The following is a 21725-nucleotide window of genomic DNA, read 5'->3' as shown; positions in this document are numbered from 1 at the left end:
ATAAATGTATTTTAACTGATTTAAAAGTAAAAGATGAAGACAAACGTGTTTCTTTATGACTGACCAGTTGTTTTTCAATGGTTCCTGATGCTCAGCTCTGTGGTTTAAATGCAAGAACATTGCTTCAAAAGCTCCCAGACTGCAGCTCAGTGCATCCAGCAAGTCATGATACTGGAGTACTAAAGCACACTCACACAGGAAGGAGAGTCCTTTGAGGAGCTAGAGGTCCTGTGGTGGCTGTTCTTTTGATAGAATACAAGGGATGAATGTCTGTGTGTGTTTACAAGCCTCTTTGGAAAGCAGCCAGTCAATTCCAGTGCTAACAATCGCAGAGCTAATTAGCTTCTCCAGCAGAGAAGGTGATAAGAGAGACATGCTGACGACAGGACAGTGCACGGGGTGAGAGGATTTGAGAGGAGGCTGAGCAGTGTGGGAACAAAAATTAAACAGATGGAAAAGAGAGATGAGCAAAGAAGTGCAAACTCTTTAGATTCTGAGACTTCTGAGTCTTCAATGTGACATTCAGTGAATGCCTTAACCAACGCAAACAGGCTTTCTGGGTTTGCATGAATTCTCCGTTATTAGGCCGCTGCCAACTGCTCCCCCGAGACCGAAAAAACTAAAAGTCTGACCTGCGAATTCAAGCAAAGTTCATTCATGCCAGGAACTTAAATGCCTGACAGAAAAAGCTGGGCTGAAAGCTGAAAATGTCCAGAAATGAGAGCAGTTTAGGATCCACAACCGTCCCGTTTCTCCCTCTGAACCCAATCCAGGGGATCCCATCCGCTGCTGCCTTTCTCTGTAAGCTGCACACATGCCAGATCTCATGAGAAAAACAACACTGGTCAGTAGTTTAAGGGGTTTAAGGCGGCAAATCGTTGTTATTTTCAGAAAGGTGGCTGTACCATCGAGTTCTGACCCAGATGCCTCAGAACTCCCGCCGCAGTCGGCACCCAAAGCAGAACTAAAAGGCTTTTATTCCCTTTTTCCTCGCTGCTTATGCTGTGACATCATCAGGTGATCACAGGGCTTTTTGTTTATATCGTGTGTGTGAAAAAAGCCTTTAACTGATGCCAAAGACAGGCCTGAGATCGACCCTGTACCTGCGTAGAAAATATGGACATAATGTCACATCAGGTTTGTTTTTGAATGTGTGACAAACTCTTTCTCTACTCTTTCTCCGTCATTTTCTGTCCTCAAACCAGACGGTGTGAGATAAAAACTTTGCTGCCTCCCTCCTGATGCATCTCTGCATGTAAGTCAGGAGAAATAATGTCATTTTTTATGAATTCTGGGTCATTAAGATGATAATTTGCATCACAAAGTGTCGGACAGGATTTTTATTATGCCATGTTGGCAGCACAGAACCTCATTTATTAAAGGGTAAAATCCCTGTTTTCTTCTAGTTTTACAGAGAAACTGAACACAGGCTGTTTGCCAAACGGCAGATTCCTACCCATCGTCCCTCTCTGTTTCCTGCTCTTCCTCTTTTCTCTGCCTCCTTCGTCTTCCCTCAATCCTCCCCCCCCCATCATCCTCTCAAGCCCTGCTGAGGAGACACTGTTTGATCTTCTGTAATGAAAGCCCAGCTCCACGAGATGGAAGATAAAAACAGTTCTGACTTGTGAAACCAGGAGGACGGAGGTTTGGATAGTAAATGCAAAACTGACTGTTTGGCAGGTTAAATGTCAGGTGAGCAGAGGCAAAGACGAGGAAATATGGAAGAAAGGTCTTTTAGAGGAACATTGGGCAGTCGTAGACGTGTTGAGTTTCCTCACTGGAGTGAAACAAATTGCAAATCAGTTGTAAAGAACATTCAGAAGAACACAAACCAAAGAACAGCAGAGAGACTGGAGAAGCTTCCCTTTGTTTTCTCTGTAAATTCAGATTCTTTTGAAAATCTGCTACATGGAGCTCAGATTAATGCCCTTCATGAACATAATTCCCCTAAATCTTAGGGTCAAAGGTGAGCTACTGGCCATATTAATGGCAAATAAGTCAGGTTGAAAGAAGCTGGACTTTGCCTTTAAGTAGGATGAGAGAAGCTCTGACTTCATCCGTTTTTTCAGTGTAATTTGAACGATTTGCATTGGATCTCGGTGCTGATGCTGTCTATACTTTATATAGAATATTTCCTCAAAGTCCCTGTCAATTTTTTACCCTTTTCCCACTTAAAAAAAGCCCTTCTGCAGTGCGAATGCTTAAAATTCTCCACACTTAGGTCTCATCTAGTAAATGAGCACTTTTATATGAAATGTATTCAGCAGGCAGTGTGGAAACCAAGTGATTTGCAGGATAACCTGAAGGTGAAATCTACCTGAGTGAATGTTAAGTTGCTAAATCCATCTCCACATTCATGGAGAATATGTCTAAAACGATCACTGAAGTGCTGCCGATTACGTCAGCCCCTCTTCAGTGTTTATCAACTGAGAGAAAACCGGCAGCATCCATGCTACTCCAGCCATTTTGGGTAAAAAATTTCATATTTTAGCATCTGGAACCAGTGCAGATGTTACTCAGTTTAATGAGACAACTGTGGCAGAAAAGAGTTCTTTTTGGGTTTGCAGAAAGGCTGCGTTCTGCCTAATAAAGCTAAACAAGCCGGTGACCTTTTGGGGGCTCAGAGGTAGAGCTGAGGATGGTTATTATCTTCTTTAAGGAACATTAAACCTGAATCACGGGCTTGAATGCCTGCTGGAAGCACCTGACGTTCGCAGGCTTCTGCTGAGCTGGTTTCCAGACTCGGTCTGTGGTTTTGCAGCATGTTGAAACGCCTGGAGCGGGCAGGAGTTTCCCTGAAAATGGCCGCTGTAATGAGATGTCTGCAGTGCAGCGCTGTACCTGCTGTGGTGTTTGCCCTTTGACTACACCAACATGTGCAGGGTTTCCAGGAGCCTGCAGCAACAGCAGCTCCTCGTCTTTCTCTGCTTCTCCACGACTGTTTTCCACTGTTATCTCTGCCTCTGTTTCCCTGCTTTCTCCTTCTGGATGGCAGCATTATCTGCTGTGTAGCTCGAAGCTGTGCACATTTACACACAGACGCATGCATGAATACATCAACAGGCAGACATTTAATAGCATTAATAGAGTCTGGCAGCTTCATGCTAATTTTCAAGCTAATTTCAGGACATTTCCTAGAAACTTAAGCCCGTTTATACTTGATTGTGGGTGTAAATGCACCACGAAACTCTTGTTGTTCACATTGATTTCTATTTGAAGGACGATGTTCTGTAAATTGTCGCAGAAAGACGGTCCAACATCATGTTGTCGATGCTCTGGATTGATGTGAGGGAGCAGTGTATTTCAAACCCTTTAAACTGTTTCTGGGCTCTATCATTCATCTATTTATCTTTTACCAACTCCTCTCCAGCTACTATGTGAAGAAGTTGTCGCTTGTTGGGTTGTTGTAAATTCCTCAGGATTAAAATAACTGTGCTTGCTGTCATTGGAGGCTTCTCTAAGGCGGGGAAAGATTCTTTATGGCGCTGTTTCTTAAGATGTTGTGCAATAAAATCTAACAGAAGGCCAAGCACAACAAAGACAGATCAGCGTTGACACGAAGCATTTGAATCTTTATTTTAGTGCTTCTGTGAAGTTGTAAAGGACACCAACGTGTAAATTCCCAGTAGAAGTGGCTGTTATGTAGCCAGTGACCTGCTATTTAGCTGTTTTTAAGCTCTTTAAGCGTGAAAGCTGTAATTTTTGTTGAGAATGTTGCTGGACGCACTTTTTAGGACGTTTTATTTTCGTTTTAAATGCGCCGGACGAGTCTTTTCTTTCCCCGAGGAACATGCAAAGTCGTCCTTGACTTTGAGAAGCACTAATATTGCTGCATCTGGACCATCAGGACACAGATGTGAAAGGACGCCTTGTTCGTACCTCAGACTCCAGAGGTTTGACCTTGCAGAGCTCACCAGTCTCCACCAGAGGCTCAACACTGCAACACTTAAACCTCGCCTTAAAGTAGCTAAAGTGACATTAATCTGATGGTCAGGTCGGAGAAAGTGACCTTAAAAGACATCTATCCACTATCTATTGACATGTTGCTACTGTGAATTATCTGTTAGGGAGAAAACAAGCAGCTCCAGCATCACTTGAAATGTACATTTTTCATTTTTCTCGTGTTTTGGCGCCTTCGTCTGGCCCAGAACTGCCCCTCCTCCTGGCTGCTGTGCCCTCTGCACATCGTCTGCATGTCTGTGGGATTATTTATGGTGTCCAGGGTGTATTAGTGCTTTTTTTTATTTAGGGTGTGCTCCTGAGTGTCTGGTTTGGGCACCAGGGGGATTGAGCCGGGAGAAAGTGCAGATAGATAGTCACACAGTGACTTAGAGAGCCACAGCCAGATTAGTTTCTCAGAAGAAGAGCAGCACGGGGCTAAAGATAGCTGCATGCTGATGCTATAACTCACGGGGAGACAGAGGGAGGGGAAGGTGAGAGAGCCTATAGATATGAAGAGATGGAAAAGAGGAAGGAGGATAGGTCAGATTATCAGTGGCTGTACCCAAAAAGGGGGAAGATGAGGAGTTAAGGGTGGACAGTAGCAGCAGAGGTGGTATTAAAGTGGCTGGAAATGAATGAAAATGTGGAGGAAATGCATTCAGGTGTTGCTTAAAAAGGGGAAGAAGAAGAAGGAGGTTTGAGTTATTGGTCATAATCAGAAAACATCATGATCTTGCTGAGGACTGATGTGTTCTCACTGTTCAGTGTCCAGCTGAAGTTATAACCGACATAAGGGCCAATACACTCCTTCTCACTGCTAATTTTATTGAATTTATTTCATATATTTTATTAATTTTTATTGTTTTATGTATCAGAGCAGAATAATAAAGAAAACCGGCTTTTAAAATGAGGTCAATTCTGCCTCAGATCAACAACATATCACCCTGTGTCATTATTCCCTGAAGAAAAACTAAGTGAACCCCTGATCCAGCAGCTTGCAGCAGCAGCTTCATGTGACATTTCCAGTCTTTGTGGAGGAATCTCGGCCACTCTTCTCTCCAGCGGTGCTTCAGCTCATTGAGGTTTGCAGCTTTGGTTTCTGCACAGCTCTCTTAAGGTCCCACCACAGCATTTCAGTCAGGCTGAGGTCTGGACTCTGACTGGACCATTGCAACACCTCGATTCTTCTCTTTTTCCCACATTCTGCTGTAGATCAGCTGCTGTGTTTGGGATCTTTGTCCTGTTGATGAGCCAGTTTCAGCCCAGCTTTAGCTGTGGGACAGATGGCCTCACATTTGACTCTAGAATACTTTGGTATCCAGAGGAGTTCATGGTGGACTCAATGACTGCAAGGTGCCCAGGTCCTGTGGCTGCAGAACCAGCCCAGATCATCAGCCCTCCACCACCGTGCTTGACAGCTGGTATGAGGTGTTTGTGCTGATATGCTGTGTTTGGTTTCCTCCAAACGTGCTGCTGTGCATTAGGACCAAACATCTCCACTTTGCTCTGGTCTGTCCAAAGGACATTGTTCCAGAAGTCTTGAGCTTTGTTCAGATGCAGCTTTGCAAACCTAAGCTGTGCTGCCATGTTCTTTTTAGAGAGAAGAGGCTTTCTCCTGCAGCCCTTCCAAACTTAGTTTCTCCAGTTTTTACCCTTCAGAACTTCAGTCGCCGCAGGTCCCAAACACCAACATTTATGTTGAATTACGTTAATCCTCCTAAGTTTAATTTCAGCACCAACTTCACTGCTCAAGCTGTGTTTCAGTGCAGGTGTTGGAGCAGGAAGATGAGCCCTCACTGCATGTTTTTAAAGCTAAAGCTGCCTGTGAGCTTCCTGCCTCCTCATTAGCAACCTGTCTTTGAAGCATGCTTTTCTCTTTGTTTACCCCAGTGGCTCCCATTCTTTTTAATGTGTGACCATTTCAAATATGTCAAAGTCATCTCCCTTCAAGCAAGTCTTCATTGTGCTCATCAAACACAGGCCTAGATTTTTCTGAAGGAGTAGAATCATTCCAGCATTTCTAACAGTTTGAATGACTTCTTCGTGGTTTTTACCACCTTCTTCTGTCACTTCCTGGACCAGAAATGTGTTTTAACAGGATAAAATGATGTCACCGTAAAGCTGACCTTTTTGGTCTTTTGGATTTAAATGTCACGACCCGGTTTTATCCCTTTTAGTCGTGTTATGTCACCTCACAAGGGAAATAAGCAAAGCATTTTGGAGTGAAAAACTAAAGACATTTCGACTAAAAATCGACTAATCGGCAGCACCTGCGCAATATAACATCCCACGATTACCGAAAATCTTCTGATATCAGCACAAGAAGGCAATTAAACACATAAGGCAGTTCAGGGAAAATGGTCTTTATTAAGCCCAGATCAGGACAAGTGCAAACGAAATAAAGCTGTGCCTCACTGCATTAAGTTTGGATGATAGAGGAGGCTGAACATCTGAGGTCTGGGTGTGTCTGAGGGATGCTGCAGTCAAAAAAACAAAGAAACGATCATTAGACTAAAATATTTAAATATGTTTGACATGATATTAATAGCCTATAATATTGAAATATTACCGTCTTTATTATTTTTTATTTTATTTCACTTTCATTGAGTCCACAGCAGAATTAATTGAATTTTTAATTGATTTCCCTGAAGGAAAAATAACATTTTTGAATTCATTGGTAAATAAAAGCAGAAATACTCAGATCTCCCTCAGAGAAATCAGAATATCTTCACCTTTTTCCCCACAGTTCTGGAGATACTGGGAACCAGAACCAGAACCAGAACTCTCTGCACTTTAAAACCATACTGAAATATACCGAAACACGACTGAAATGAGTCCATTAAGACTCCGTTTCCTGACTGTCGCTCTGCTCTAATAAAATCCACAGCCTTATATGTAAGGCTGGGTATTCATGTTTCTTTCTTAATCAATTAAGCTCATTCCTGGCTTAGAATATATTTATCTATTTTATTTTATTTCACTTTAAGTCCACAACAGAATTAATTGAATTTTTAATTGATTTCCCAGAAGGAAAAATAACATTTTTGAATTCATTGGTTAATAAAAGCAGAAATACTCAGATGTACGATGATCTCCCTCAGAGAAAGCAGAATATCTTCACCTTTTTCCCCACAGTTCTGGAGATACTGGGAACCAGAACCAGAACTCTCTGCACTTTAAAACCATACTGAAATCTACCGTAACATCCTTTCCTCTGTTCCAGCCTTGGTTTACTTGTCAACCACGTGTGCATTTAGGCAAATTCTTAAAGACAAATACCTCCTAAGTGTGAAGTCATTTCCAGCCTGTCAGACATTTGTGTTAAAAGTCATATTAAATGTACGATTTAGTGAGAAAATCCTAATAATCTGAGTGGAATCCATTCCCGTTCATCAGATTAGACTGGACTCCTGACCCGACTAACACGATGGTCTCATGATGGCTACGAGCGGCTTAGCTTGACGCACACGTGCACGCATTCCTCAGCGGCGCGATCATTCCTGCAGCCTCGACTGGACTCTCAGATGCTCGGTTCCATCCATTTGCATCTTTTTGTGAAAACAGTAAGGCCAAAGTTCATATTAATACAGCTGATTTCCTAATAAAGCTCCTCTTATTCACATAATTTAATGCTTCTTTTGTTGTTTGGGAAACATGACTGAAATGAGTCCATTAAGACTCTGTTTCCTGACTGTCGCTCTGCTCTAATAAAATCCTGATTTTTAGAACCACAGCCTTATATGTAAAGCTGGGTATTCATGTTTCTTTCTTAATATATTAAGCTCATTCCTGGCTTAGAATATATTTATCTATTTTATTTTATTTCACTTTCATTAAGTCCACAGCAGAATTAATTGAATTTTTAATTGATTTCCCAGAAGGAAAAATAACATTTTTGAATTCATTGGTAAATAAAAGCAGAAATACTCAGATCTCCCTCAGAGAAAGCAGAATATCTTCACCTTTTTCCCCACAGTTCTGGAGATACTGGGAACCAGAACCAGAACTCTCTGCACTTTAAAACCACACTGAAATCTACCGTAACATCCTTTCCTCTGTTCCAGCCTTGGTTTACTTGTCAACCACGTGTGCATTTAGGCAAATTCTTAAAGACAAATACCTCCTAAGTGTGAAGTAATTTCCATCCTGTCAGACATTTGTGTTAAAAGTCATATTAAATGTACGATTTAGTGAGAAAATCCTAATAATCTGAGTGGAATCCATTTCCATTCATCAGATTAGACTGGACTCCTGACCCGACTAACACGATGGTCTCATGATGGCTACGAGCGGCTTAGCTCGACGCACACGTGCACGCATTCCTTCACCCCCGATGGATGACGAGCGCGATGCTATTCTGGTTCGTGCCTGAAGCCACGCGGCTCCATCCGGCCTCACTCCAGCATCCCTTCATGCACACAAACAGGGAACAAAGTAAACACACCTCGCCCTGGATGGTGATGCATTCACTGTCTTCAGAACACATATCAACCATCACACTGACATGATCTTCTCCCACAAACACTCCCGGACGCTGACAAATGGCAGGTTCTCACGCTGAGTGCATTCAGCAGAGCCGCCACCGCATGCGTTGCTTCCTCCTCGGTGGGTGTTGCCCGGGGAAACCATTTTGCAGCTGGAACTGAGATTGAGTTTCCCCTTCGTCAGGGTGACAGATAACAAGACCCTGGCAATCAAACCCCGACAGTATCATACACTTGGCCATCAGTCAGAGCTGACAGCTGACTGCAGGCAGACAGATGGAGGACGGTTCCTGCAAGGAGACGAGGCAGAAGGCAGCTGAGAAAACAAGGTGGAAAGGAGGAAAAAGACAAAAATAACCTTGAGATATGCAGATTTCTTATATACGCTGCTAATAATTCATCTGTTGCCTTTGTACTTTCATTTATGTACCTGAGACCATCTTCTGGCAGATTTCAACCGATTCATTCTGGTTTTCCTCACTCTCTCCTTCCAGGTTTGTGGGAGGAATATTCGAGTGTTTTGTTGTTGGCTCAGACTAAATAAAGGTGACCACAGTAGCATGGCACCTGCTAACCTCTGCGGTTCATCTTCACTCCAGTTTTCCACTGGAAGCTGTCCTATTTGCTACAGTACTACTGGAAGAGCATAATTGTAATTGGTAGGTGTGTTTAAGGTCAGTAAACAGGAAGCAACTAACCAAAACAAAGTGGGGGGGCAGTCACTGTCTCGGAGAAATTACACTATTCCTTTAGATGTGAACTTACATGGTCAATGTAGTCCTCTAAACTATGTTCTAAATGTCCAATTTTTCATATATAAATAAAGAATTGTAGATAATGCACTCAACAATTTTGTTTTCTTGGACCCCCCCCATGTCTAAACCATGGTTACGCCCTTGCATTTATCGTCCAAAAGCATCCAATCAGAAGGTTTTCCACGCCGATGCCTCGTTGTAGCGATAAGAAACACGCCGGCTCGGTTACTGAGACTAAAGGCAGTCGTCTTCTTCTGCATCTGTCACAGACGAGCAGCACTTCCCTTTATAGCTTTGTTTTAAAGATTCTACAGAGAGTGAAGCTCACCACTGATCCAGGATAAATGTGACATATACGACCTTTGAGTCGGCGCTAATCTTTCAACTAATCATGTAATGCATTGACCATTTAATACACAAGCCCAAGGTTTATTCTTTCAAAGCTCACGGAAGAGTGACTTAGTGGTAATCTTAGTTAGATTAGTCAAATTAATCCTGCCACAGTGTGATCTGTGTCACTGGAGTAATAATATCATGAAAGAGGCACAGAGAACAAAACCTTTCAGACAAAAGTTACAGTAATGATGATATAAAACCAGACTGAAAGGGTCTGGTGTGTGAAAAATAGGTTTTTTAAGCTTTTATCGAGGTGTGTGTGGAAGAGGAGGCAGAGGGGACCATTTTTTTGTCTCCCAAACTGGTGTAATGTGCAAGTTTTAGTGTTTATGGCTGTTCAGAACACATCTTATCTACCCAAAAAAGCTATTTGGCTGACTGAAAGCCACAGAATCTTGTTTTTTAGCCGAACTCTACTGAAGTTTGAAGAGTTTGAAGAGTGAAGATGAACCGCAGAGCTGCAGATTTCACATTTCAATGCCAAACAAGTCACAGATCACGTATGGAAAGAGGCTGATAATCGCTTTTTGATCAATTATACATCAGATCTACATCATTAGAAAGATATTACAGTAAACATTTCAACGGTTGGCAGAAATTGGCTGAAAACTTTTGACATCTGAAGCAGCTTCGAGGCATTTCAACCCTCAGGGATCCCTCAGGGAACAGATTAGGTTTCCAGGATGATCGACACGTAAATCGAAACTTTATTCAGAACAACATGAAATCAGGGATGAATTTACCTCCAAGATAAACACGGTCGCTTGTCCGAACTCAATAAACGGGACATTTATCCTATGGCGTAACCACGCGTTCTTTGGGGGGGGGTCGTGTCCCCCCCAATATTGAGAAAATACCAACCTGTCCCCCCCAATATACAGAAGAAAATATGTAAAATGCATGTTCTCCTTTTATGAACATCAGTTTAAGCTTAAATTAAGTTAAATCAGCAGCACCCAGAGCGTCAGCCTCAATGAGTTTTTGTATTAATCTTCTGCTTGTTAAACTTTTGTCCAAAAAAACTAAAGGCTTCCTGATTTATTCTCCATCGTGGTCACATGGGTCCATTTATGCAGATGACGTAAACCGATGGGATTGTTTGCACTGCTGCCTCAGCACTTTAATGTGTTTTATATGCATTTTTCTGTCTGCAGATTCATTCTTTTCTATTCTCAAAATGTTAAGTTTTCAGCCATGAATTTTAATCACTTTACGTTTAGCTATGGCGTAACCACGCATTCTTTGGGGGGGTCGTGTCCCCCCCAATATTGAGAAAATACCAACCTGTCCCCCCCCAATATACAGAAGAAAATATGTAAAATGCATGTTCTCCTTTTATGAACCCTGTCAAGGGATCGGTCTCTTGTTATGTCTTATTTATTTTCAATTTATTTCCGTGTGTTACCATGGGAACGTAACGGCTGCGCCGCGGTTACCGTGGGAACGTAACGGCTCAATGAGAGTGACGTCACCGGGCGCGCCGCCGTCTCAGCAGCGGCTCTCCTTATCTTTACATTGGACTTCTACTTTTGACGGAGCCGCTGCTCAACAGAGCAGATTGTACCAGAACAGGAAATCCAACACAGAATCAACAAAATAAACTTCCGCCCCCTTTCAAAATAAAAGAACTTAAAACAAAAATAACATTAGACTATTAGACTTTTCATTGTTAATGCACATTTTGAGACATTGACACAATAGAAATGAACCTGGACTTAAAAGTCCTCAGCACCTTTTTTGTTAAAGGAAAAGTCTGTAATTTGTTACATCATTAGTTGTCCTTATTAAAATATTTCCATAAACATGCTTTGGGTATTTGGTCGTTTTCCATTGGAAGCTGTCCTATTTGCTACAGAACTACTGGAAGAGCAGAATTGTAATTGGTAGGTGTGTTTAAGGTCAGTAAACAGTAAGCAGCTAACCAAAACAAAGTGGGGGGGCAGTCACTGTCTCAGAGAAATTACACTATTCCTTTAGATGTGAATTTACATGGTCAATGTAGTCCTCTAAACTATGTTCTAAATGTCCAACTTTTCATATATAAATAAAGAATTGTAGATAATGCACTTAACAATTTTGTTTTTCTTGGACCCCCCAATGTCTAAACCATGGTTACGCCCTTGACGTTTAGCCATAAAGAAACTACACAGGTGGGATTTGTGCTTCCACATTGTGAAGAGTCGGCTGTTTAAATGGGAAAATGAGGACGTATTAACAGACTCCGGCTCTCTGAAAACTCTCTGAAGAGAGTTGATCTGGAAGGTAAAGATGAGCGAAGGTGTGGAGTGATGACTGTGCTAAGGTCGCTTACATAACGCGTGAATCTCGTGCTGTTTCTGTCTTTTGTCCCGGTTAAATGTCGACACATGAATTTCAAAGCGTTCTGTGATTGCAGGCGAGGTGATTACCCAAATCTGCAGCTTTCACTCCGAGCCTCAGCAGCTTAACATTTGCACCACGGTGTGAATTTACAGAGAGAGAAACTCTTTAAATGTCTCCTTTTCCACAGCGTGGCTTCTCTGTGATTCTCTCCTTCATGTAAGACTAACTCAGCAGCAGCAGCTGGATTTTCTTTGTACTCGACCCTTCATGCTAGCGGTGCCGCAGCTTGACAGATTGGAACTCTTCACTCCTCTTACAATGCTTGTTGCAGGAGGAGTAGCTCTTCTTCAATTACAACCGACACTTGACAGCTGCTTGTATAACATAGAAATAATTCCTCTTTTCTGCAGATCAGTGTGACTGACAGTTATGGAAGTATTACTGCTATTACTCTTTCCCTCATGTTGCAGTGCTAAAAGCAAAGGCTGAAGCTTTTTTTCTAGTTTTAATAATTCTAACCCAAACTCAGGAAGCACATCCTGGAGTTTATTCGTAGCGTTTATGTTGCAATGAAGGTTTTTCTTCATTAAAGAAAACAGATTCTTTGTGAAATTGAAATGTAAACATTTGAAAATAGCTTTTAATTGGATAAGAATAATCAAATAAAGGCCCTTTAATTCAGATAAAGTCGTTTTGAAAAGATTTAAATGTAAAATGTGACGATATTCTCCTCCTGAAAGGACTGCTCATGTGAAACTAATAAAAAATACACTGTTACGTCTGTAATAGATTTGCAGGAATTCAATTTTACAACAACTGAAAAACAGAAATGTAATTGCTACAGCTGACATTTTCGAATATTGGCTTTTTGTATTGTTTTGATGAGCAGCCACCAATCTGACATTTCATCAACATTGTTGTAATTATCATAATTACAATTCATTTTCAGAGCCGCCTCCCACTGCACTGTGGAAGGCTGCAGACCTCCTCTCACCTACTGCAGGATAAAGCTGATGGAAATATAGATTATTTCTGGTTATTAATGCTTTTTGCATTCTTTGATAGCATGAGCAATTGCATCTTAAAGCCCTGTTAATCTTTCCAGGCCCTGCTTTCTAAAAGTCTTGGTGGTAAATCCTCTGCCGTTTACTCCTTTAGGCTTCTGATCATCTTTAGTATCGAGTCAGACTATAGCTAATCGCTTCTCCTGTAGCCATTCTGCTGTATAGCTACTGCTAATCTTTTAGCCTACAGCATTAGCACGTGCTAAGGCTAATCCCCTCTTGTGTAGTACCAGGCGGTGCTAACGCTAATCCGCTGTTGTGTAGTCGTGCTAATGCTGATCCAGCTATCAGTCAGGAGTGCTGAGACACCTGAGTGCTTCCTGCCACGTCTCAGCTCTGCTCCATCAGCATTATCTCCTGCTTTAAGGTGCTAAAAGTTGACAGATTGGTGTGAAAGTTTTACCAAAGGTGGAACATGGCCCAACGTCGGGCAGTTTGATGCTGAGGCAAGTTAGGAGAAAAATAGAGCTTTTATGTGTTAGTCCTAAACATTTTCATCACTTTCTGATATAAAACAGCTCTGGTGTATTTCTACAGGCTGAATTGTCCAAAAGCATATTTCAGTAGCCCTGTTAAGATGGACTGAGTTGCCCCTGACGCTGCCTGCCTACCTGAGATATGAGTGTGAGTCGCTTTGGACATAAAGCTAAACTTTTAATGAGCTGCAACAGGAGAAGAATGTGATGATAGCTCCTCCTGAAAAGCATGCTGGGAAATACTGATTATTATTGATTAATTGATTCCTTCATTTTAAAGACAAGGCAAATGTATAAATATGTCATTGTTCAGCTAAAAGGTGATTCAAAGTGCATAGAATACAAAGTAAGGCAGATATAAGACTTATTAATCAACGTTTTTTAATGAAAGTGTTTGATTTAAAAGAAGAAGAGTTGATGCTGGCCCATATGAATGTAAAAAAACTGAGAGCAGTGTTTGGTTCTAACTCTGGGGACACAAAGCAAACCGGTTCCTGATGAGCCGAGATGTCTTTAAAGTCCTGAAAGGTACCAGAAGTTCTCAGATGTACCATTTAAAACTCCACAGACCGACAGCAGCTTTTTTAAATCAGCTATATCTGCACTGAAAAAAATAACTAACAAGATTTACTTAAAAAATATATTGTAAGTATTTGCATGCAAATGATTAAAGTAAACTTTAATCCTGCAATACTAAGTAAAACTCACTTGCCAGTATCAAATAAATGTTACTTTCCATAAAACATTACAGTTGTGAAAATATTAAGTAACATTACATCCAAGTTTTAAAGTATATTTATTTAAACAAATTAAGTAAAGTGTACTTGCTTTTCATAGGCAGGAACATCATTTTAAAATGTTGAAACATAGGTGGGAGGTACCCGGAAAAAACCCACGCATTAACGGGGAAACATGCATACTCCACACAGAAATGCACCAGGCGGGGATCGAACCTGCAACCCTCCCGAGGCGACAGTGCTAACCGTGCAGCCCAAAATTTGGTAGCTACCAGATTACCAGATATCAATAAATATCTTGCGTCACACTACATGCAGATATATTATATATTATTACAGATTTAAAACAGAGCGGTAAATATTTACCGGTCGTACGCGCTACACCTCGCGGAGCGTGACGCTGCTGTGACGTCCGGAGCAGTGTCACTTCATATGCGCATGCGTCGCGCATGCGTTTCGAAACCCGACACTTTCAGAGTAAAGTTCATGTAAAATTTTTAGGTTTATGGACATAAATCTATTAAACATTTAAATTATATGAGGAAACCGAAGTTAAACTCACTTTTCCCCTATAATTCATGTGTTACGTTAATAAAATGTTTCATTTTACTTAAGAAACTAGTTCTTACTGAATCTTAAAAATACAAGGTAGAAATTATGACAGTTACTCTAATAGAAAAGTCACTTTTTTTCAGTGTGATGCTAAAAAAGACTGAATAAATCAGTCTTACTGCTGTGCTTTTGATACATTTTGGACAACAGCAAAGACCTTTGGCACAGAGGAATATATTTATGCTGAAACACACTGCTGTTGTTTTTTTTTGAGAGAGTAAAGTAAAAGTTCCTCGATTCACTGTTCTCTCCTTTTGTCTCCTGTTTAGTCGATCCTGTGGTTCTGCAGCTTCCTGCTGTTTTAAAAGTTCACTTCTTTTTTGTGTCTGAATGGAACAGCTTGAAGCGTCCCCCTGTGATCCAACACAGCGAGCGTCTTCCTCCTTCCTCCCACCTACTCACTAAATCTCCCCTTGGGACAGCTCTTCCTCATCATCTTATTTTCCCTCCGTGAGCATTGTTTTTCAGACGTTATTTTGTTTAGAAGGGATTCACATCTAACTCAGCTGCAGCTTATCGTCACAGGTTCTTCGGATACAGCTCGTTTTCCCTGACATTTATCTTCGCTGTACAAATTGCGTTTCTGCAGTGTTCTTTAGTTTGGCTTCACTTTATGAGCACATTTAATTACCTCCATCCTTCATGACCACCCAAGGTAAATTAACTGAGCTGAAGTGCACAATGCAGGCCTCGAGCTATTTCAAGTTAGTCAATTTAGAAAATGAGATTCCATTAAATGTGTGTATATACATGTATATATATATATACTAGATGTATGTACTTAATGCATCATGTTCTCAATGCATAGAATCACAGAATGTGATGTAACCCACCTGCATGACACCCAAACCACTTCAAACATCAAACTTGAGGAAAATTTCCACCCTCAGGCGCAGAATTGGCTCGCTGTTATAAGGTGCGACTCGTTGGATTTTTTGCAGGTCATTCTGTGAATCATGTTCTAATTTATTTTCTGCCATTCCTGCTTCCCTTCAAACTTCCTTCTTAACTTAAAGGGGAACTCCGGTATTCTTAAACCTGAACCTTATTTCTGGCATGAAATACGTTCATCTACTCACCGAGAACAGTTTGGTGAAAGTCGGCGTCCTTCGGAAGATATTTAGATAACTGGAGATCCATATAACGGAGTGAACGGGGCTTAGAGGATGCAGCCTCTAAATAAGGCATTATCTGTCTTTATTTCACCAATACTTTAAGAAGAATGAATGAATGAGCGTGTGCTATAGCTCTGTTAGCTCATAGCTGCTGTTATGTGGCTACTAGCAGCTATAGGAGAGCTAACGGAGGGATTTCTACACAGGCACTCTACTGGGACCACTTCATCCACACGCCCCCCTGCAGCACGGCTCATTCACTCCGGTAAGAACGTCCATCTTACTCAAAGTCGTCGTTCATGTTGTCTAAATCTGATAAATATCCTGCCATGTTGCACAGAACTATCAGCAGCAAACTCTGTGTGAAGTTAGCCGACTGTCACAGAGCACGGAGTGAATAAACTGTGCTGCAGGGGGGCGTGTGGATGAAGTGGTCCCAGTAGAGTGCCTGTGTAGAAATCCCTCCGTTAGCTCTCCTATAGCTGCAAGTAGCCACATAACAGCAGCTATGAGCTAACAGAGCTATAGCACACGTTCATTCATTCATTCTTCTTAAAGTATTGGTGAAATAAAGACAGATAAAGCCTTATTTAGAGGCTGCATCCTCTAAGCCCCGTTCACTCCGTTATATGGATCTCCAGTTATCTAAATATCTTCCGAAGGACGCCGACTTTCACCAAACTGTTCTCGGTGAGTAGATGAACGTATTTCATGCCAGAAATAAGGTCTAGTTTAAAAAGTTTCTTGCATTTCCCATCATGCTTTGGGAGAAACTGGAACAATCAGCGGCAGGTTTCAGCGTGCAGGTGGACTCAAAGACATTTGTTCCTCTCTCACAGTTACAGAAACACACTTTCTTCAGGTGATCAGACTCTGGAGATGACCTCAGCTGTCGTTTTGAGCTTTTAGCTTCATATCATCGATCTACTGCAACAAAGCTCTTCAACACATCGGATTAGTTGGTGAATCAGGCTTTTTCTTCCAGTTTAGCCTTTTGGCCAAGCTCCCAGATGTCTTGAAATAGTTTTCCACGTCTTCCTTTCCTCTCTGACAGATTATTGTGATTCCTCATATGTGACTGTAGATCAGTAGTTTCTGTTTCCTGGAACTGGTGCAAAATGCAGCCGCTGCTCTGTTAACAGGAACAAGAAAACATGATTAAATATTTCACAGGAACTCTGAGAAAGTCGTATTTAAGACATAAAATGTGGCATGAAGATGTAAAAGCTCAGAGAAGCACTGATGACCCCAACCTCGTGTTCGATTCATCTGAGCTGGACACCTTGATTTGATACTTTTATTGAATTATTTTTCCTCCTTTTGCCCGTTTTACTGTGTTTCATTTGATTTTTTATCTCTCTGATTTGTTCAGTTGCAGAAAACTTTGGTGCAGAATTTCTGAATGAAGTTGACGTGGATTTATATGTTAGATAAAAATGTGTTAGCAAGTATATCTGCACTCGAACCCATCTGCAGCTGCAGATAAAAGCTTAATTTGGTCTAATATATCCCGTTGCTTTGCACCTTTCAGTTAAATCTCAAACTCTTCAGAAGTATTACTATCCCTTTCCTTTTAACTGCTCCAAAGCTCTGAAACCTGAAGATCTGGTGTCCAAAGAAAACAGTAAAATCCTCTCTAGAATGAAGGAATTTATCTTTTTATTGATGTAATTGTGTTTGTTCGAGCTGCTGTTGTTTTCTCAAAAGTGTCGGGACTTCGTAAGATTTAGTCTATTGATTTGTTTCATGGGCCTCAACTCTTTTGTGTGTTTATTTCCAGTTTTAATCCATTTCAGTGGATGGTTTTCAGTGGAAAACATGCCTTGCCTGGAGACAAATCTTAATTTTCTAGTTTGCTTGGTGGTGAAATGAGTCCACAAACACAGAGCTCCTCCTCCTGAAACACATTACTGTGAGATTCATGTTGGCTGTCGAGAAAATAATTAGTTTGGACTGAATGTGTCTATTTCCGGTGTCATAATGAGGCCCGATTAGCTATTTGCACCTCTGTAAAACTACCAAAGCATGCTGTGTACGTCTGGCCGAGGAACTTAAATGAAAGCACAATAAGCAGTGCAGCCCTGAGGGGAGGGGAGGGCAGAAAGGAAGGAGGGGAAGGAGAGATGAATAGAGAGAATAGAGGGGAGGTGGCTGACATGAGGGACAGAAGACAGCAGGAAAGAATCGTCAAGAATACTAATGAACTGATGATGCAATATGTTGACATTTCTCTTCTTCTCTTTTCCATCCCTGCATTCTTTCCTTGTCCTGTCTCCAACACCTTCCTCCTCTCCCCTGCTCCTCCTCTTCCTCCCCTTTTCTGCAGGTGGAAGGGTGTCCTTGTTAGCTTGTCATCCTGTTGTAACCCTGAAGCCAGTGATGTGACTGGAATCTAAATCCTTCATAAAAGGACTGACTCCACCTGCAGACTCCCTGCTTCCCAGAGATCCTCTGGTAGGTCGTATTTAATGCATTAGTGACTCGTGTGGCTTCGTTACTCTGTCTCTGTGTGTAAAAACAGAAAATAGATACCCAAACGGTGACTTCCAGAGCCTGAAAGAAGGCAGCAAATAAATGTTGAGTGTCAGGTAGGGTTAGTCCTGTGTTTTGGTGGATATCTGGCAGAAGGCCGTTTTCATTCAGCTGAAAATAGCTCCTGATAGGAGCAGTGTGCACAGACCTTTCATCAGGACTGGATCTTTGGAGGTCACCAGGGACCAGCCTGGGCTCAGAAAACCTACTGTGCTGTGATTCGACCGTCTTTTTGTGCCCTTCAGAGACATTTATTCCACCTGATCTGTGCCATGACAGCTGTGTTGGTGATGGTTCATGTTATAAATGCAACATTTGTGGGGATAAATAGTTCCACCTCACAGGTGGAAGATGCCCTTCTTCATCACATGTCACTGACAGTTCTTCCCAGATGTTTGACATGTATAAAACGGGAATAGGCAGCATTTATTTGTAGGGTTTTACACAGTTTACTGGGAACATGAGTGCAGTATACCAGCTGCCTGTCTTTCAGAAAGTCTTCCTCTGTCTAACAAGCTAAGCCTCTTATTTACCTTATTTATGAAGATAATCTCCAGGTAAATTCAAGGTTTTTCCTGGGACGAGAGGTTCGTAGCGTAGTGATCTTTTGACGAATAAACCTTTGATCCGACCTCTGTCTGCTCTTGGTTAGAAATGCAACATTTTGGAGTTTGTCCTTCACTTTCTTTTTATTCCTCCTTTTTTAAAGCCTTTAAGTCTTTCTGCACAGGTCACTTTTAGAGTCAACATGGTTCAGCTACTTTAACCCAGTCTCAGTGTAAGAAGCTGTGATCTTAGCTGGAAGTGGGTTAGCCACATCAGATTTGGTCAATGCAATTAAAAATAATTATATAGTATTTTTTCTTTTACCAAAGCAAAAAAGCTGCAAAAAAGCTGCACTTAAAGTATTAGTTTGGGGAGATGCAGACGGTTTGTTAGCATAACGCTACACCAGTCAAGCCATGTGGACATTTCTTAGTCTTATTATTTCCCATGACTGGAACATTGCTCGACCAGTTGTTTCTGTTCAGGTGTTCCTGTCTGATAAAGTGAGACGAAGCAATAATTTCTTGGATTAACATCTTTTAACCTTGGACATGCTCAGTGTGTGGATCGTTTTTTTTCTGGCATGTTCTTGTGCTGTCGGTGCATAATGCAGCCGATGATACTGAAAGAATGCTTTATTTCTGTGTTTCCTACAGTGCATTTGAAGGCCATCACAGCCATTATGCTGCCTCATGCACAGTGGGTGGTACAATGCTTTATTCCTGCTGTGTGTGTGTGGCGCCAGACGGATGCATAAAATCCCACATCATCTTCCGTGGTACAGTTCTTAACCACGTTTGTAAACGTGCAAACGAAGTGATGGAAGTCATGTTTCATCACATCTTTGGTTCATATCCCCGAGGTCACGCAAGTTAATTCCACGCTGCAGTGAAGCCGTTTCAACAGTAAAATGTCAAGATGAAAACTTAATCCAGACTGACTCACAGCAGTGGAAGCTGTGACAAATTGCAATCCCCGCCTCAACAACACCACAAGTGTCCAAGAAAAGCAGCTGTAAGAGGATTGCAGGGGTCAGAGCAGTAGTGCACGGACAAAAGAGGAAATTAATCTTTTTCTATGCTTAAAAGAGGAGCTCTTTCACCGAGTGTCTGTAAAATACAAAGAAAACCAACGTCTCAGGTGGGAAAAGTCAGCAGAGACACGAGTTTAGAACTCAGCTGGGGGAAAAGAGACACTCAGGAAGCTCTTCCATGTTGATTTGTAATAAATAAATCTTATTTCATTGATTATGCACTGTGAAAATAGACCAGGAGTCTGGATTCTGTTAAGTTAAATGGAGTGTGCCAAATATATGTAGTCTTGGGATCTGTGATTTTCCGGCTGAATGTTGTTCAGAGCTCCAGGCTCCTTCCTCTGGTTCTCAGGTGCTGTCACGCTCCAGGTAAACAGCACACACAGGTGACCTTCCTCCAGCTCTTGCACGGTTTTATGATGGACAGGGAGAGCAACTCAACTCCGGTTAATATATTCTGTCATTTCTGCCAAAGTAAGGCAAGTTTATTTGTACAATTCAACAACAAGGTGCTTTACCGAGACATTAAAACAGTAGAAATAACAGAAAAGCACGATTTAGAGTTTAAACAAGAAAGAAAGAAATAAGAACAATAGATTAAATCAGAACAATAAAGATAAGATTGAATAAAAATGTAATAAAATTATATATATGAAAGATAAACTATAATAAAAATGTAAGTGATGATAAAATCAGTTGAAACTCAAGCTTATTTGAAGCTTTATTCTAATACAGCTTCAAAAAAGTGTCTTCAAAGTAGTTTTTCTGTCATATCTCAGCACTGGAATGGCCGTTAAACACAGAGCAGATGGACTCCTGAGATGGGAAAGAAATGAGTTACAAGCATCGTCGGGATGGTTCGGTCCAGTAATATCTATAAGAACAGAGGAGGTACAATGAAATAGATCCAGGGGAGCTTGGATCAGAACTGTTATTTCCGGTGTGAGGGCTTCCTAGATTTCCAGGAAGGTTGCACTGAGAAACAAAGGTAAAGTAAGTGATATGCAGGTGACCAAAGAAGCTGTGGGGAGCCTGATTATAACTGCGATGGTAAGAGAATCTGGAGAAGAACGGAGCTCCTGCAGAGCTTTAAGAAACCAGCACTGATGAATGTGGGCTGGTCCAAACTGAGCCCTGGATACCTGCTCAGCCTCACCTGGAACTCAAAACACAACCATCGACTGGTTTAACTGGTCTGTAGTCGGTCCCAACCTCTAATAGAGGCTGATCTGATGACCTGACGGCATGCATGTGTAATTATTGTGTAACAGCTTGTGTAATCATTACACAAAAACTATTAGAACGAAAACAAGATGCAGAGATTTGATTTGCATCTTCAGGCTTGAGTGAAAGTGATCCACACTGAATCGGTCGATTAAAATGATTAAAAAGATCTTGTAGATTGGGATTCTGGCCTGAAAGATCCCCTGATGTTTGTTCAGGTGATCAGAGATCAGAGACTGAGAGAACCGGCTCCTCTAAGAAATCCCAGATCCATACATTATTCAAAGGGCCTCCAATCATCAGTCGAATTCGGCTCTTAGAGGCTAAACATGCATTGGTGTCCTCAGTCTGACCCACCGGGCTTCTGCTGCACAACTGGTTAATATGCAGGGAAAGTGTGAGAGCCTCTGCTCCCCACAGACTTCCCCTCACCACGGCTTCCTCCTGTCTCTCTGTTTCAGTGTCTTTATCTCCCGTAGACCCACGT

General features: G+C 41.6%; 1 long non-coding RNA gene across 2 annotated transcripts in view; it reads left to right on the top strand.

The window, feature by feature from the left end:
* The window catches only part of LOC140313905 (uncharacterized), a 201103-nt gene that overhangs the window by 124723 nt on the left and 54655 nt on the right, over positions 1–21725 (top strand). For both annotated transcript variants that reach the window (XR_011917103.1, XR_011917102.1), the window contains one exon: positions 18230–18357. This is a non-coding gene — a long non-coding RNA (uncharacterized lncRNA). The remainder of the gene's footprint in view (positions 1–18229; positions 18358–21725) is intronic.

Source organism: Leuresthes tenuis, unplaced genomic scaffold (genome assembly GCF_036924035.1).
Source record: "Leuresthes tenuis unplaced genomic scaffold, fLeuTen1.0.hap1 SCAF_9, whole genome shotgun sequence".
Taxonomy (NCBI): domain Eukaryota; kingdom Metazoa; phylum Chordata; class Actinopteri; order Atheriniformes; family Atherinopsidae; genus Leuresthes; species Leuresthes tenuis.
The sequence above is the reverse complement of the archived record's forward strand: the minus strand, read 5'-3'. Positions and strand labels throughout refer to the sequence as shown.